At 32.3% G+C, this 19687-nt stretch overlaps 2 pseudogenes; one reads left to right on the top strand and one right to left on the bottom strand.

Moving 5' to 3' along the window:
- The first annotated feature begins 2397 nt into the window (after positions 1–2397).
- LOC120126216 lies at positions 2398–4561 on the top strand (annotated as a pseudogene).
- Positions 4562–5101: 540 nt separating this feature from the next.
- Positions 5102–6897, bottom strand: LOC120126004 (annotated as a pseudogene).
- Positions 6898–19687: the final 12790 nt, after the last annotated feature.

Raw genomic sequence — 19687 nt, forward strand, 5'->3', positions numbered from 1 at the left:
TCGTTATGGACTTTACTTAGTAGATATTTTCATAATATTATATTATATTCATATTTATTTACTATTATCGATTTTAACTACATTTAAAACATAAAAGATTTTTTGGGATATGATATGTGATTGACTGGATCTAACGTAACATTTGGTTGGGGTCTAGGAGGTTACACTTTAAACTTCCACCAAAAATTTTATTTGTCAATTCAACCCTTATTGACTATCTTATTCATTTGATTGACTCAACAGATCGTAATAAAAAAATGTTATGAAAAAATGTAACATTTTCGGTTTTAACCTAAAAAGTTATGCTATTGATAAGTTTTTTTTGGTTGCAATCGATTTCTACCTTTTTTTTAACCTTATATTAATAAGTTATATTTAATAATTTAAAAAAATATGAAAGCAATGGTAAGAAAATATTGTAATAAATATAATGATTTATAGTGGTTAAACATTTTAACATAATTTAGTTCCACCGCTTCACTACTTTAGCTTTCCACGACTAATGATTTTTTTTCTAAATTTACTAATTAACTTGAATTCGAACCTTCAAGGATAATATTTTGATAAATTTATAAATGATTTTGATATAATAATAATTTTTTGAGTGTTAATTTTATAAAAACAGGATATATTAATTGTCAAAATGGTCAAAAAAATTTATATTTTTCCATCTTGTGTGGGTTCAATTTTCGATATTTGTCTTAAAAATATATAATATATATAATAAAAAATTAAAAATTGCTCATAAAATTCTTAAATAATTTTTAACGTGAAATATATAAAAAACATTTTAAATAATTTGGGTATTTACACATCTTAAAATATTTTTAAAATGTCAAAAATAACCAAAGTTTTTAAAAGTAAAATTTTGAAAGTGAAGTTTCAAAACTTTTAATCCAATAAGTGCTATGGTTTTCAAACTTTTCGGCAAGTTTTAAAATTTATATCAGCACAAACTAAGTGATTCCAATAATTAAAGAATTATTATTATTTCTTAAGATCATGAGTTTGAATGTAAATATTATAAGTGTAATCGTTTATTGTCAAATGATTAAGAGTCTTCAAACATATATTACCTTATATTCACCTAAATTTATCAAAAAAAAATTGCATCAAATTTTCGAAACTTATATAGATATTTCGAAACTCAAAATTTCAACCATTAGAATTTCCATTACAATGTTTTAAAGTTTCGGAACTTCTTCAAAAGTTTTTAAATTGTCTGGATAGATAATCATTTAATGCGTAGATTTACTGCTCCAAACAATTATAAAATCCCTCCAATCACCACAAAGAACTAGAAATTAATTAGAGCATATAAAAAGATATTGTATTTTAATATTTTTGGGTGAGGGAAAGCTTGCATTGTGCAAACAAATTATTTTATGAATATTATTCATTGTTTGCTAATTGTATTTTATCTTTGGAAAAGAGTATATTCAAATTTTATACTAAGGTCGAAAAGGGAAATTAGAGATTCAGACCTTAAAAGTTCTTAGGGGTTTTATAATGGTTCTAATGTTTTCAAATTTTCAATTTTAACCCTCAAACTTTTAGGAATTATAGATTGTACCTTACATCTTTCAAAAATTGCAAATTTATCCCCAAATGTAAAAAAATTAATCTATTTGGTCCCTAATTGCCTTTCTCAAAAAACGACCACCAGAGCCATTCTCAGTCTTGGAGCCCATTTTGACCACTCTCCCGATATTATTCTTCACGACCCTTAGTTTATTGTGCTTATTCGAAATACCTAGAATCTTTGTAGTAAAACTTTAATGAAAGTTTTCTTTTTTTCCCCCTTCAAACCCAACTTAATGAATTCATATCTAGAATCTTTGTAATACTTTTGAAATAAAACTTTTTTCTTCTTTTTTGGTTTGAGTTTCAATGCTCTTATCTATGTCATTTTCCCCCTACGTCTTTTTAAGACATGCCTAATTCTTTCTCTTAGGATCCTTTTTTTAATTCCAAAAAAAATATCAAATATATGTATCTAATTTACTATAAAAAAAACATGTACGTAGTGGGATATTGTGTGCTAAATATGCCTCAAAACATGTACTAAGTTCCCTCCATTTTAGTGAAAAGAGTACGTGGTCGGATATTGTGTGTGTTCACGAATAGCATTATAAGCCAAGGCGAAGGGTGAAACACATTCTTCGGTCACCTATAACCCAAAGTAAACATTTTTAACCCCACTCTTTTATTTCATTTTGTAGGTGATTGATCAACGTTTTCTTTCTTCTCGTGTTAAAATGCTAAGGTGGCGTAGATTTTTTTTTCTTGGACTTAAATGGCATTAGCAATGAAATATTGAAACCAAATTGTATTGGATTTTTTAGGTATTGAGACCTCATAAAACTTATAGTTGATATCTTTATCAGAGGAGACATCATGGGAACCAAATTTTCAAGTCCTATGGGTGGTCTCAGTAGCCTGGAAGACCAGGTTCACACCATGATTGGAAAATCATTGAGTTTCAAAGATGAGAGCGTCAAGACAATGTTGCAGTCTCTCAGTTTTAAAAAGATTGCTTCAGATCAGGAAGGAATGGAACCAAAAGGTCTTGAAGAATCTTCAAGTTTTATTGAAACAGAAAGATGTATGAAACCGAGTAACGATAACATCCACGAAAAGCCGGGTTCGAACATTGCCAAGAACGGAGGACGGCGATACCAGGCTGCATTGAAGTTGCAGAAGGTGTACAAGAGCTTCCGGATCAGGAGGCAACTAGCAGATTGCGCAGTTGTTGCTGAGCAGAGATGGTCTGTTTCAATCTTTTGCCTATTCCTTGAAGGAGATATTGGTAACCAGGAAAGCAAAAATGAATCTAATAGTTTTCATGTGTCCAAACTTCATATTTTGATTTTGATATTCCATTTGTAGGTGGAAGTTGTTAGACTTTGCTGAACTTAAGGGAAGATCTATATGTTTCTTTGAAATCGAAAAACAGGAGACCGCCGTTTCACTATGGTCTAGAGCAAGAACAAGAGCAGCCGAAGTAGGATGAGTTGTGAAGAAATTGAGGTGATTAAACTCTTGATTGAGTTATGGTGCTGACTGCTGAATGTTGTCTTCTTTTGCAGGTGGGAAAAGGATTGTCTAAAGATGAAAAACTCGAAAGCTTGCTCTTTTGCATTGGCTCGAGGTGGTAATTACCGTCCTAAGATTGAAACATCAAGCCGGGCTAATAGTTTTCAATAATCATAAGTTCTTATTGCTAACAGATTGATCCTTGGCATCGTTATGGTCATAATCTGCAATTTTGCTATGCCACATGGCTTCATTGAGAAAGTCAACAGCCTTTTTTCTATTGGTAAGATTTCAATGGAGCAGTTTTAAGTAAACAAAAACGAACCAATCCTTTCTTTTCCAACGCACAGGCTTGATATCTGAGACGGGAGGGAAATCAGTCTTGAAAAGTGCCCTCAGTCGAAGCTTCAACAGCAATGCATCAAATATCTTGGTCCTTTGAGTTTAATCCACCTATAGTTTTCGTTTTCCATTATTTGTTTTGTCCTTACAAACAATCTTCAAGTTGAAGGCTTGAAGCTATTCTTGTTGTGGATTTGAAGGCGGAAAGGGATTCTTTCAAAGTGGTAATAAGGAACGGGATGTTCGTCTGCAAGCATAGCGAGCAAGTTCAGGATACCACAGGAGGACCCAGAGATGCTAATTGGATTTTTGTTCTCAGTGCATTTAAGACTTTGTATTTAGAAATGAAGAAAAAAGGCACGTTTCAGCATTCGAGTTTTCTAGCCGGCGGAGCGACATTGTCCACCGGAAGGTTGGTGGTCGAAAATGGTGTTTTGAAGGCGATCTGGCCTCACAGTGGACGCTCTCTCAACAGAAGAGAATTTCCAAGAGTTCGTCTCATTTCTTCAAGAGACCACCATGTTGACCTCACAAATGTGAAGGCAAAGAAGGTATTTTCTTCTTTTTTTCATGACTTATTTTACCAGCAAAATGCAATTCCTGTGACGGTTTTAACAGCAAAGCCCTTGTGAAGATGACGAAGGCTTTAGCATAAAGAATAGTATCGTTCATGGCAATGAACCAGAAAATGAAGGCTCAGAGCTCATTGAGGCAACAAATAATGAAAACTCAACTGAAGCCAACACTGATTCTAAAGAGAGATTCTGATGCTACCCCAACTGCCATTGAATCCATGTCAAGATGGTCTCGAGGATTTCTCTCGAAAATAAGAGGACTTGAAACACCAGCAAGAGATGATGGCAAGACCGACGGAAGTGAAACAACAGACGGTGACTCCGAAATATCGGAAGAATGTTTATCCGAAGAAGAATTTCTCTGCACTAAGACCAATTTGTTCGGTGAAGATGATGCCCAGGAGGAAGATGAGAAGTCTATTCCGAAGGAAAAAATAATGAGAAGGTTAGACTCTCATAAAGAAGCAAAGTCCTACCAAGTAGCTGATCATTTATCATCCAAGTGGTCTTCAGGTGCGGGGCCGCGTATTAGCTGCATGAGGGACTATACTTCCGAACTTCAGTACAGGGTATTAGGGCAAGCACACTGCCACTGCATCTCCCCATAAACAACCGCGTTCGACTTGGGCGACATTGTTACGTAATGGAACAAGTTCATTTAGAATTAGTTCACATGCACCGACCCCCAGAGCAAGGAGCAAAAGCGTATGATGCTTTGGAACACAACTGTGATTCTGGTCGTGGTTAGAGCAGAAGAGATGGGATCCTTCTCTACTTTTTCTGCTGTTTTTGGGCCTCTTATATGTTCCTTTTCTTTTTTCCATGGGGAAAAATGAAAAGATAAATTGAAGGGGCTATTAGATTTGTGAGATTAGATAACATGAAGTTCCTCTCTCAGTTGTAATCAACAGATTTGTAAATCCTACTTAGATGAGAAGAGATTTGATTACTCTTTCCAATTTAGAAGGAAATGAAGATTGCGTTTATTTTTCCAATATCTTCATTCTCTCCTCATAATCAAGCTAATTAACTTTCTTCACGGGTAAATTAAACACTCCTTGTCTAGTACTGATGTTAAAATTTTCATTTCAAGACTTTGATTATAGTAGTATGGTTTGAATATAATGTTGAAATGAGCAAAGTTAGTACCAAAATTATATTCCTCTACCTTTTTCATACTCCAACTATGGTGTTATATGTACCATAAGCTGCAAAAAGTAACCCGCACAAGAAGACGAAACAATCCAAGGCTTTTTGCCACAGACTCAAAGACGATCCCATCAAAATCAGGTGAAATGAGGCCGGCAAAACAAACGAGATCAATGCACACACTGTACTCCCTACGAGGGACGCAAATACACCGAATCCCGGGACGTACGATGCCAAGATGCCAAACTGATTACCAGAGCGGCCCTAGTGATGTACATTCCCAGCTTTCCTACTCCTGTAATTGAACTTTCAGCATCATTGTTGTTGAGCTTCTGAAACCATTTATTTTTCTTCAACTTCCCCTCCAAGATTTCGTTAACGGGGTGAACCATGATCGGGAACGTAAATACGAGCCCCAAGCACAACCCGATCTGTTGTCATGGAGCTCAAAGTCAGTATTTCAGGCTTTTTAGCTTATGAAATTGCAGCGGCAAATGTAGGATTAAAGAGATTAATGATGTATAAAATTACCTGCACAGCAATTGCTGTCCAATTATTGGGAAGATTCAATGTTATGATATCTTTTGTTTCATCACCATAAGCCATGTAACCAAAAATTCCAAACAAAACATACACAAGTGTTATCCATGTAAATGCCATGCCCAACACCTTGGGGAATTTCTTCCTTTCTCTCATTGACGCCTCCAAAGCCAGTGTCATTCCAAACCCTTCAAAACAGAACACCGCCATCCCGCCTGCGAACGGCAACCCTCCCAAGTTATCCGAGACGGCTTTCCGGTCTCGAAACGAGAAATCTCCCCTGCTTGCACGCTTTATATCTTCTGTAACAACGAATCCCATTGCCAACACATTGCATATATCCGCGAAAATGCTGAAGGGAGCAAAGGCTGCAAGGGATCCTATCCATGATAATGCAATTTCAACGGGGACCAACAAGAATATGTAAGATGCAACACTGAACATTTGGCATTTGAAAACTGATGCAAGATTTTGCCCAATAAACACCAAATACGCAACGGATCCTCCGCATTGGGCGATGAAAATGAGAAATTCAGTCAGGTATCGTCCCGGTTTTCCGATGCATTTGTAACCTAAATCACCATATGTTATTGTCCCTTGTAGTTCTTTTTCTGATGCTAATTTATCCCTGCACTGAACCTGTTGAGCAAAGTTTAAACTAAAGCAACTTCTCAATAATTAGACCTTGATATCTCTAAAAATATTCTATTTAGGGTTGTATACAAATTTCAATTATGTATAGGAAAATTCCCTTTTAGCACAAAACATAGAGATGGAAAAAGTTGATAAAATACAATCAACAAAGGATTGATGCGAAGTAATATTGAAGGATAGAAGGGATCGATACTAACAAGGAGAAGCATGCAGTAGAAAGTAGCCAAGCCAGCGAGAATAACACCGAGGGATCCGGCGAGCCAACCGGCAATCCGAAAAGCAAAAGGGAGGCCTAAAACGCCGGTTCCAACTATTGAAACTATGATGTTGCCTATAGTTTGAAATTTGGATGCAGTTCCTTCTGTTGCCGGTGAGTGTGATCGATTGATCAAAGGGATTCTATCAGAATTTTTCTCCATTCTTTTCCTTGATTCCTTTTGTTTTCCTCCTAGTTTGTGGAAAGAGATGGATGGTTAACAGGCTGTTGTGAAGCTGTAAACAAATTTACATATGAGAGATGAAATATCTAGAGTTTATCCTTCAAAGAGATGAGACGAGTTTTCAACTGATGTCTAATGGGAGAAGACAGTGGGGTACATCAAAAGATGGAGGAATCTTCCCATATTTTACGCTTTACATTGTTTCCAAGTGTCGTCTACTTATTCTTGTAACGTGCTCGACTTTACTTTCCCAATTAAATGATGCTTATTTTATTGTAGGGTAAACTACTTGAATGACCATTCAATTATGAGATTAGTATCAAAATGATGATTATTATTAAATTTATATCAATATGATTATTTAATTATTTAAATGGATTTAATATAGTTACTAACTGTTAAAATTTAATGGAAGAGTGATGTGGCATGTAACATAAATTTGTATAATTATACATTTTATCTTCATTTATATATTATATCAATTTAGTCATAATTTTAATTTAATTCAAAATTTTAATTCTCCAATATTTGTTACTTGCATGCCAAACCTTGTATATATCTTATTTTAAATTATACATAAAAAATAATATTTTAATGAATAAAATATATTATAAACTACTTGAATGACCACCTAAAAATATTATAATAAATAAATTATTAGTTAATATAATATTTAAAAATAAAAAAGAGTTTAATTTTTTATATTTTAAATTAAATTAGTTTTTATATAATTATTTTAAACAATTTAAAATTAGGGATTGACATGGGACCTGAACCCAACGGGTTTCAACCTGACCTGAGCCGATCAGGTTGGATTATTTAAAAAAATCAGGTTAGGCTCAGGTTTTTTTAAGGTTATGTTCGGGTTGGGTCAGGTTCGGGTTTATGGTGAAAATACCCGACCTGACATGACCCGAAAAAATTATAATTTTATCTTAAATAAGTAGAGATAATTGCAATAATATCCCTCTATATATCATTTTATTTGAATTAAATCTATATTTTTATTGAATAAAAAGAATATTTTTAATAAATATATTATTTTGAGCCGGGTCAGGTTCAAATTTTTGGTATGGTAGAGGATTTATAATTTTTGGGTTGGGTCGGGTGGACCAAAAATTTGACCCGATCTAACTCATTCCCATCCCTAATTTAAATTATTTTTTTTCTTTCTAACAATGTTTGTTATTCATTTATCATTTAAAAATAATTGTAAAATAATTATTTTTACACAAGTTTAAATTATATATTAGTTTTAAACGATAAAAGAATAAAAAACATTGTAAGAAAGAAAAAAAATATGTGATTTAAATTTATTTTAAAATTAATTATTTTACAATTATTTTTAAATGATATTTGAATGACAAACATTTTAAGAAAGAAAAATAATATATAATTTAAACATTCTTAAAAATGATTATTTCATAATTATTTTTAAATGATAAATGAATAATAAATATTGTAAGAAAGAATATATATATATATATATATATATATATATATAATTTAAATTGGTTTAAAAATAATCATATAAAAATAATTTAATTTTAAAATATAAAAAATTATAAACTCATTTTTATTTTAAAACCTTGCATTAACTAATAATTTATTTATTAGAATATTATTTAGGTAGCCATTCAAGTAATTTATCCTATAATTTATTTATTAAATTATTTTTATTATTTTGTGTATAATTTAAAACAAGATATATAAAAGGTTTTCCAAACAAGTAACAAATATTGGGTTTGCTTTAATGGTTGAGGTGTGTCCACCTTATTCCCAAGTCTTATGTTTAATTCTTGTTGGCAACAATATTTCACTTATGTTTGTTTTTTCGTTAAACAGGCGGTGACATGTGTCACCACCTGATTGTATAATTTATTTATTAAATTATTTTTATTATTTTATGTATAATTTAAAACAAGATATATACAAGGTTTTCCAAACAAGTAACAAATATTGGGTTTGCTTTAATGGTTGAGGTGTGTCCACCTTATTCCCAAGTCTTATGTTTAAATCTTGTTTTTTCGTTAAACAAGTAACACATCCTGATGAAAGATTAATTTTTTTGAATTAAATTAAAATTAGGACTAAATTGATAGAATATATAACTATTGAGGATCAAATGTGTAATTATACAAATTTAAGTTAACTGCCACGTCACCTCTCAATTAGATTTTAAAGGCTAGTGGCTATATTGAACCCATTTAAACAGTTCAGTGGTCATATTGATGCAAATTTAAAAACAGTGGTCATTTCGATACCAACCTCATAATTGGATGGCCATCCAAGTAGTTTACCCTTTGTTATACTTAGATTTCTAATCTGATATTTATATTTTTGGTAAACTACATCATATATCACTAAACTGTAGTCCTTGTATCGTTTATATCACAAAACTTTTAATTTTGCTAATTATCACAAAACTTTTAATTTTGCTAATTATCACTAAACTTTTATTTTCGTTTCAATTATACCACTGAACTGTTAAATCGTTAATGACACGATGACGTGGTTGATGGTTGCTGTTGAAAACATTTTGATATTTCGATATAACAAATTAAATATAAATGAATTTTAAGATTTTACAAAATGATTTTCTAAGTATATTCGATTTAATTTCTCGAATATCAAATTATTACTCCAAGTCTTCAAGATCAATTTCAAACCTTACTAAATGTGTAAAATTGTTTTTTATACTTAATATATTTTTGAAACAATTTTTACAAAGTATTTTGAACCAAAATCAAGCCTAAAATCAATTTTCAAAGTGATGCACCGATGCACTAATCCATGCATCGATGCACCATGGAATAAATTGAACATCGAATGTATTTCATGCATCGATGCACTCAGAGTTTTATGAAAACATCGAATGCATTTGAAGCATTGATGCACCAGCCATGCATCGATACACTCAGGCTATTTTGAAACATCGAATGCATTTTATGCATCGATGCACTCTTAGTGCACAGATGCACTAAGGGTCCAACGGTCAAAATATTTGAATTTTACACTTGATGCACTGATGCACCTTGGGTATGCATCGATGCACTGACACTCCCAACTGATTTAATTAATTGTTTTCACACTTAAACGGCTCTATTGACTCCACTAATCATCCCCAATGTTCAGAATCATTTGAAGGAGTATTTAAACAAGCTTAGAAGCCATTGATCAACAACAAGAAAACAGAAGGATCAAGAATCAAGAGATAATCAAAGAGAAAACATCAAACCTCAAGTTTGAGCATTTCAAGCCTATTTTTCATTCAATATTCATTTTCCTTTCAAGAACACTACTTGTACTCAATTGTATTCATTTGTGAGTGTTCTTTTCTTTGTTCTAAAATTGTGCAAACAATCTACCTTGTGTGGATTTCCTTGTATATTTGTAAATTTGTAATCTTCTTTTTGAGAAAGAGTGTTCTTAAGAATTGAGGTATATTCTTGAGGGAGTTGTAAGGTTATCTCTTTGGCCTCAAAAGAAATAACAAATTAGTGAATTTGTTGGAAAATCCTTAGTGTGGATAGCTAAGGTAGTGGACGTAGACTTTGGTTGAGAAAGTCGAACCACTCTAAATCGCTGTGCAAATCTTTTCAATTTTCTGCAAAAGCTTCCATCAAAATTTTAATTTCCAATTCACTCCCCTCTTGGCCAATTCTATTGATCGATTAACTCAACAATTGGTATCAGAGCCTCACTCATTTGAAGGTTTAATCGCCTCTTGAGTCGATTCGGGAAGAGTTACATCAATTATCAAGTCATCAATGGCCTCTACTTCAAATTTCGACTCCGGTCTCGATTCGATGCCCATCAACAAGCCTCATTTCTTCAATGGAGCTAACTATGCCTATTGGAAGAATATGATGATGTATTTCATTCAAGAAAGTGACATAGGAGCATGGAATGTTATAGAAGACGGATATATCAAGCCTCTCACTCATCCAAGATTGTGGAGTGAAGGAGAGACAAGAATGTTCCTGCTCAACTCCAAAGCCATCCATATCATATTTTGTGCTCTTGAACCAGATGAATATGAAAGAGTTTCATCTTGTACAACCGCCAAAGAAATATGGGATAAACTACAAGTCACTCATGAAGACACCGACGAGGTAAAAGAATCTAAAATTAGTCTTCTAACACATAGCTATGAAAATTTCAGGATGAAACCAAATGAAGATATCAAAGCTATGACGGATAGATTCTCAATGATTGTCAATGGTCTCAAATCATATGGAGAGATCATTCCAAACGAAAAGCTTGTGAGGAAGTTAGTTTACTCACTTCCAAAATTGTGGCAATCCAAGAAGACGGAAATCATCGAGGCTAAGAACCTAAAGTCCTTAACTCTTGAAGAACTAATCGGTTCCCTCCTCACTCATGAAATGATGCTTGAAGATGAGGTGAACCTCGATAAGATTGATGAGACACCAAAGGAGAAAGAGAAGAAGAAAAATATTAGAGTTGCTCTCAAATCCAAAAAAGATGAGAGTGATTCGGATGAAGATGACGATGGCGAGGAAATGACATTGTTTGCCAAACGGTTCAGAAAAATGATGAGACCTTACCGAGGAAGAAAATTCAAACGAAATGAAGGCCTCAAAAATGAACCAAAAGAGAAGAACCCTATCATTTACTATGAATGCAAAAAGCCGGGGCATGTCAAATATGATTGCCCATAATTGAAGAGAAAGGGTCAATCAAAGAATAAGCACAAGGCACGTGTGGCTACATGGAGCGATGAAGAAGGTTCCGATGAAGAGGAACAAGAAGTAGCAAACTTGTGCTTGATGGAATTCAGGGAAGATTTTAAGGTAACCTCTAACTCATTTGAATTAGATGATTTATCTTATGATGAGTTATTAGAGGAATATAATGGGTTGGCTTAGGATTATGAGAAATTGTTTTTAAAATATAAAAATGATGTCTCAAAATTGAAAAATGAAAATAAACTCATATCCAAGACCAATAATGATTTTGAAAGTAAAATCAAATATTTGCAAATCAAACTAGAAGAGTTTGAAAAGAAAAATTTGGATTTGCAAAATTTACTTTCAAAGGTCAATGATGATCATCAAAAGAAAATTGATGATCTTAAAGCTTCTTTTGATAAAGTTGGAACAAAACGTTTTGAAAATGGAGAAATTTCAAAATCCAACTTTTTTAGAAAAAGATTTAAAAACTACAATCATAGAGGTCCCCGAAGAACCTCTAATGGAAAAATCGTTAGAAGTATATGGGTTCCTAAAGGACTCATTACTACTAAAGATAAGGATATCCTACACAAATGGATACCTAAGAGAACTAGGATTTTGGAAACTAATGAATATGGACCCAAAAGAATTTGGGTACCAAAAATTAGAAATTAATCTATGTTTGTAGGAAAATGAGCATTGCTACAAGGCACGGGAAACAAATTCAAACTCATGGTACCTTGATAGTGGATGCTCAAGATACATGATCGAGGAAAAAAGTCGGTTCATAGAGCTTAACGCCAAAAATGGAGGAGAAGTGACTTTTGGTGATAATTCAAAAGGTCACATTGAAGGTATAGATACAATAAGCAATACCTCTTCCATACAAATTAAGAATGTTTTATATGTGAATGGATTAAATCATAATCTCTTGAGTATTAGTCAATTATGTGATAAGGGATTCAATGTCATGTTTGAAACTAATGGTTGTAAAGTTATTGACATTGCATATAATCGGATTATGGTTGTTGGTCATAGAATAGGAAACATTTACATGATGCATTTAGATTCTATTGATATGACTAATTTATGCCTAGTTGCTAAGGATGAGCATGATAGTTGGTTATGGCATAGGAGACTAGGACATGCTAGTTTGAGCGTTTTGCAACGGCTAATTCAAGGTGATTTAGTTCAAGGGTTGCCTAAACTAAAATTTGATAATGATAAAATCTGTGATGCTTGTGCTAAAGGAAAACAAAAGCGAGTTTCTTTTAAATCCATTAACGACGTATCAACTAGTAGAGTATTACAATTGATCCACTTAGATCTTTTTGGGCCATCTAGAACTACTAGCTTGGGTGGAAAACAATATGCATTTGTCTTGGTAGATGACTATTCTAGATATACTTGGGTTCTATTCTTAAGTACTAAAGATGAAGCATTAGAAAAATTCATCACGTTTTTAAAAGTAATCCAAAACGAAAAAGGTTACTCTATAACTAGTGTTAGGAGTGATCATGGAACTGAATTTGAAAATCTTGGATTTACTGATTTTTGTAATTCAAATGATATTAGCCATAATTTTTCAGCACCTAGAACCCCTCAACAAAATGGAGTTGTTGAGAGGAAAAATTGAACTTTAGAAGAAATGGCTAGAACCATGCTTTGTGAAAACAATTTGCCAAAATATTTTTGGGCGAAAGCCACAAATACCGCTTGTTATGTTATTAATCGAGTAATGATTAGGCCTATTTTAAAGAAAACTCCATATGAACTTTTTAAAAATAAAAAGCCTAACATTAGCTATTTTCATCCTTTTGGATGTAAATGTTTTGTTTTAAATAACGATAAAGACAATCTTGGCAAATTTTGGGTTTATAAGGCTTATTTTCTTATTTGTTTCAAACCCTAAAACTAAACCCTCTCTAGTCGTATGCCTCTCTTCCTCTCTAAATCCTCCATTTGCTCAAAATCAACGAAAATTTGTCAGAATCTTCAAGCTTTTCATCTCTATATCCTGCTATTATCATTAAATAGTGCAACACAACATCTCATCCTCTTCAATCCAAAATTTTCAAGGTATTTTTCTAAAAACTTCTAGTTCATCATATTTTGATCTTAGGACTACTTCTAGGATGATCATTATATCGGGCATTGATTGTTTGATGATTTCAAACTAGATTTTACAACCAATTTCATCAAAAACTGACAAATTTTCAAAGAATTTTTGAATTTTTGAAATTAAAAAATATCGAAAATCTAAATTTGATTTCTAAATTTGATGTTTTTGATTTAATTATGTTGTTTTCATGAAAAACTATACATATTATAATTTTCTAACATTTTTTTCTAAATATTTTTTCAAAACTATGCCGTTTAGGATTCGATTTAGAGAACCTTCAATTATTGCGGATTCAATTGAGTTTTGGGATTGATTAAATTGCATACATGTGTTTGAATTTGCAGGTTATATTCCTTTTTTCGATTCCTAAACCATGTCTAATCCCAAATGCCCTAGAACTTCATCGAGTCGTTCTCGTTCAAACCAACCTCCTAATCCCGTTCCTCCTCCACCTACATCTCTTATAGGATCCTGTTTCAATATGCCTGAACGTCGTAGAGACGACTTGTACCATAGGTACATAAATTCTTTCCAATCCTATAGAATCCGGGAAGAGTGTATTCCTTCTCTTCAAGCCATAGTAGATATTAACTTCGAATACCTTCCGATTCTTAAAACATGGAAGTTTGATAAAATGTTTCACCTCAAACCTATCGTATATCATTAGTTAGTCCACATTTTCTACTCTAATGCGGTATGAATTCAAAACCAGACTCAGTGTGGAACTATAACAATCATATCCTACCTTTTAGGACAATATATTAATATTGACCCCGAGACTATAGCTTTCCATTTTGGGTTAGATGACAATGGTATTTTTAATGAGAATGAAACTGTGGATTAACCCTATGTTCCAAACTCTAGTGTTAGTACTCTACGTTCTCATCCCGATCGTTTTCTTCATTTGATGATCTCTTGGTGGTTTAGACCATCCAGAGGTAGGTACTCCACTCTTCGTATGAGAGATTTGTGGTGGATGAACTGCCTCAAGAATAAGAACAAAATAAATCTGGTCCACATTATATTTAGTCAGCTAGTAGATATCATAAACATTGTTCCTTCAAAACATGTCGAAACATTAGTTTATGGATGTCTTCTTAGTAACCTTTTTATCAAATTTGGTCTAAACGTCTCTCTTGACAATCTCGTCCCTCTCCAAAATCAAATCAATCTCACCTCGTTGAAGAAAGCGGATTGGAAACAAGACGAGGAAACTGGTCTTTGGGTCTTTCGACCCAGTAAGCAAACTCCGTGAGCGAGTTCTTCACGAGCTGCTCCTAGCTCCTCTCGTGCTCTTCCTCCTTCTCCAGCTCCGGCTGCTGACGATGATACTGAATTTCAACAGCTTATGCAAGATATCAATGATCACGTACCAGATGATGAGCCTACACCGGAATAAGCACCACAAGAGGATCAAGTGCCTCCATATTTTCGTTCGTTTTTGGAGACATTTGATCTACGATATGCTTCCATCGAATCCCACTTGACTGCTACTCACGAAGCGGTAAATCATCGCTTAGACACTTTGGAAGCTCGACAGATAGATTTTCAAAAGGAGATGCTTGCACGTATGGATGCTCTCTCTCTTGAGATACAAGCACAATTTTCCTCCTCCTCCCGATCCTCCGATGGAGTATATCTATCCTTGTTATGCTTTCTTGGTTTTCTAAAACTTGGATTGATTTTGATGTTTCTGGATTGTTTATTTTGGATCCTTAAATGTTTGAATTTGTTAGGAGTTATGAGTTGGATGATTGGATGTTTGAACTTAATATATATATATTTGGTTTGGTTGAATTTTCTTATTTTTGCATCATTAGACATATATGACCAATTATGCCATTTCACATTTGATTATGAATATTGTTTATGAAAGCTAATGGCTAATCTCTCTTTTGATATTTGATCTTAGCAGCTGAAGCTATATATATATTTAATCAATTGGCTATGTTTTTCAAAACCTTGTTTAGATCGTTTTAAAGTCTTTTTGATTTAACAAAAAGGGGGAGAAGTGTAAAAATGTTAAAGGGGAGAAGTATTAGAGTAAGGGGGGTAATTTTTCAAAATTTACTTTCAAAGAAAATCTTAAAATTACACACATGTTTTGTTATATCAAAAAGGGGGAGATTGTTGAAAACATTTTGATGTTTCGATATAACAAATTAAGTATAAATGAATTTTAAGATTTTACAAATGATTTTCTAGGTATAATCGATTTAATTACTCGAATATCAAATTATTACTCTAAGTCTTCAAGATCAATTTCAAACCTTACTAAATGTGTAAAATAGTGTTTTATACTTAATATATTTTTGAAACAATTTTTACAAAGTATTTTGAACCAAAATCAAGCCTAAAATCAATTTTTCAAAGTGATGCACCGATGCACCAATCCATGCATCGATGCACCATGGAATAAATTGAACATTGAATGCACATACTATGCATTGATGCACTCAGAGTTTTATGAAAACATTGAATGCATTTGATGCATCGATGCACCAGCCACACATCGATGCACTCAGGCTATTTTGAAACATCGAATGCATTTTATGCATCGATGCACTCTTAGTGCACCGATGCACTAAGGGTCCAACGGTCAAAATATTTGAACTTTACACTTGATGCACCGATGCACCTTTGGTATGCATCGATGCACTGACGCTCCCAACTGATTTAATTAATTGTTTTCACACTTAAACGGCTCTATTGACTCCACTAATCATCCCCAACGTTCAGAATCATTTGAAGGAGTATTTAAACAAACTTAGAAGCCATTGATCAACAACAAGAAAACACAAGAAACAAGAATCAAGAGAGAATCAAAGAGAAAGCATCAAACCTCAAGTTTGAACATTTCAAGCCTATTTTTCATTCAATATTCATTTTGCTTTCAAGAACACTACTTGTACTCAATTGTATTCATTTTTTAGTGTTTTTTTCTTTGTTCTAGAATTGTGCAAACAATCTACCTTGTGAGGATTTCCTTGTAAGTTTGCAAATTTGTAATCTTCTCTTTGAGAAAAAGTGTTTTCAAGAATTGAGGTATATTCTTGAGGGAGTTGTAAGGTTATCTCTTTGGCCTCAAAAGAAAGAACAAATTAGTGAATTTGTTGGAAAATCCTTAGTGTGGATAGCTAAAGTAGTGGACGTAGACTTTGGTTAAGAAAGTCGAACCACTCTAAATCCCTGTATAAATCTTTTCAATTTTCTGCAAACGCTTCCACCAAAATTTTAATTGTCAATTCACCCCCCTCTTGGCCAATTCCATCGATCGTTTAATTCAACAGTTGCTGACTTAGACACCTTACAAAAATGACGTTATTTTTATCCGACTATTAACTATTTAATGACCCACTGGTATAATTGAAACAAAAATCAAAGTTTAGTTATATAATTGACAAAATTGAAAGTTCAATAATATAAACAATACAACGCTTAAATTTTAATGATATCTGGTGTAGTTTACCCTTATATTTTAATATAAATATATTAATTATTCTAATTTAAATATTAATTTAGGATAAGTTACACCATATATCAATAAACTTTAAGTGATATATTACTTATACTGCTAAATTTTTAATTTCTCTAATTATAGTGCTGGATTTTGATTTTAACTTCAATTATTTATGGGTCGTTAAAATTCAAATGGTGTGATGATGTGGACAAACAACTTCGTGTTTACAATAACTATTATTGTCCAAAATGACATCGTTTAAGGCACTAAACTTTAGGGGTGTTTCAATTTTACTACTAAACTTTTAAACAAATCCATTTTGACATAATGATACAATCACCCCCAATGTTTGTACAAATGATCACTTTGTCTACTATTCTTTTTTTGAGCATTTTATTTAAATGTTTCAATATTTTTTTTGTCAAAACAGTCCTTGTAGGATGAAAATCGTTAGTAGACTAACGATAAACATATGTTGCTGACGTAGTGTTTACACATGTGTTCGATTATTAATGTTACACATGCCACATCATTACTTTGGTGACATGGAATATGACACCAACAATTGATTACATTTGAAAATGTCACATTAACAACATGTGTTGACCGTTAGTCAATTAATGATTTCCATTTCAAATGTGTTATTTTGACATTTAAAAATGTCACGTTAATAATATGTGTTGACCGTTAATCAACTAATTTTAACAGTATAATAACATTGAAATTAAATTCAAAATTCAATTGAGAAATTTTTTTCTAACTGACTTGATGCGTTTTCGAAAGGGCTTTTGCATAGAAAGCGTGGAAAGTTCCACGTGGTTGTCTGAAGTCCATTTATCTTGGTGCATCCTTGAAAGATTTTGTTTAAAGTTAAATCGATTTAGTTAGTTTCTTGAAAGAATTTTTTTTGAACCAGTTATTATAAGTTAGTTGCTTATGGTTGTTTCACCCTTTTACAACTTCAAAAATAACATGACAGATGAAATCACAAAGGATATGACAGAAACCAATATGGCAAAAATGAAATAAGAAATATAATGGTAGATAACCCAAGCTCAAAGTTGTTAGAACTTCCGGTTAAAATTTAAAAATTCTATTGTAGTTTTTAAATGGAATTAATCGATAATCATATTTTGAAAAAAAAAATTAACAGGTAATCGATCTACTAATATATAATTATTTGATCGATTAACCAAACAAAATTTTAGTGAAAATTTTAACTGTCAAATTGAATGGTAACATGTGTCATATTTATTAAAATAAGAATCAAATTGATAGAATATGTAAGTAATAAGGACCAAATGAGTAATTATACTTAAATTTTAACTTTCATACCACTTTTTCGTCAAATGTTAACCGTTGGTGGTTTGATTAACATAATTAAATAATTAAATGATATGATTGACAAAATTTTAAAATTATTGGTTAAAATGAAAAGGGATAATAATTAAGTGATCATACGAATAATTTACCCAAAAAGAGTAAAGATGCGAAATTAGAATAAAGTATAGAAACAACATCTCAAATTTAAATGAAATATAGGGACTATGATTATAATTTATTCAACTAAATACACGACACGACTTTTATGGGAAGCAAGGAAAATGAAATGTGATATGCAATCATATATGTTTTTGTGTCGCTAAAAGTCAAATTGATTGAATTCATTTAGTGGTTTCAGTGTTTAAAAAGGATAATATTCTATTTTAAGGTTTTGAGTTCAAGTAATTGTATGTATGTGTGTGGTCAATGACTAAGAAATATTATGAATATATATTTTTTATAATTACCTCAGACTATTAAATAAAAGTAAGATGAATTAGGGTTAACTAGTTAGACACGAACCTCTTAAATTATACCAGCATTGAGTGTGTTTTATAATTTTTATGTTTGTGTATTAAAACCTTATAATTGTACCTCTTAATAATATCACTTTTAATATTTAAATATATATTTTTTCTTTAGAGGAATAATATTTTCTTCATTTTGTAGTGTTGGGTGTGGGTTCCATTATGTGAGGAAACCTTCACCTTGAACCCAATCAAAATGGGTTGTTTGTTTTGTTCTTTTTGTTTAGTAAAAAGGTTCCGTCCCATTTATTTTCTTCTTGGACTTTGATGAAAAGCTATTATGCTTTTGGCTTGTGCGTAAAATGGGTGTGGGCAACAAAAACCAGATTTAAAAAAAAAACAAGCTTCATACATCTGAGAGACAAATAGAGGAGAAAAACATATTTTTTAAAGCTTGGTGCAACAGTGATCAATTCTTTGATTGGAGGTTCATTCTTGGTTCGGTTGAGCTGATTTTTGGACAATAACTAGGCGACTTGGTGTTCTTGAGTTTGAATGATTGAATTTTTCATCCGAGTCTTGTGGCGACGGAAATCATCAATTTATAGCATGATGGATTTTTGGGTGATGTTTTACATTTTTCTCTCTTTTATTAAAGATTGCTAGTTGTTAGCCTTGTTAGAGTTATATAGGCTTGATTTTGTGATCTTATAGCTAAACATTTGATGATATTGGAGCTTTTGATTAGACTCTAAAGTCTCATGATTTTTACCCTTGATTTAGAGGGTTTTTCACGTAAAAATATCGGTGTCTCTATTTATTTGCGTTGTGGTTGGATTGGTTGATTTTTAGTTAATTAGTGTTTCTAGAGAATATATAATT

Source organism: Hibiscus syriacus, unplaced genomic scaffold (genome assembly GCF_006381635.1).
Source record: "Hibiscus syriacus cultivar Baekdansim isolate YM2019G1 unplaced genomic scaffold, ASM638163v2 tig00110450_pilon, whole genome shotgun sequence".
Taxonomy (NCBI): domain Eukaryota; kingdom Viridiplantae; phylum Streptophyta; class Magnoliopsida; order Malvales; family Malvaceae; genus Hibiscus; species Hibiscus syriacus.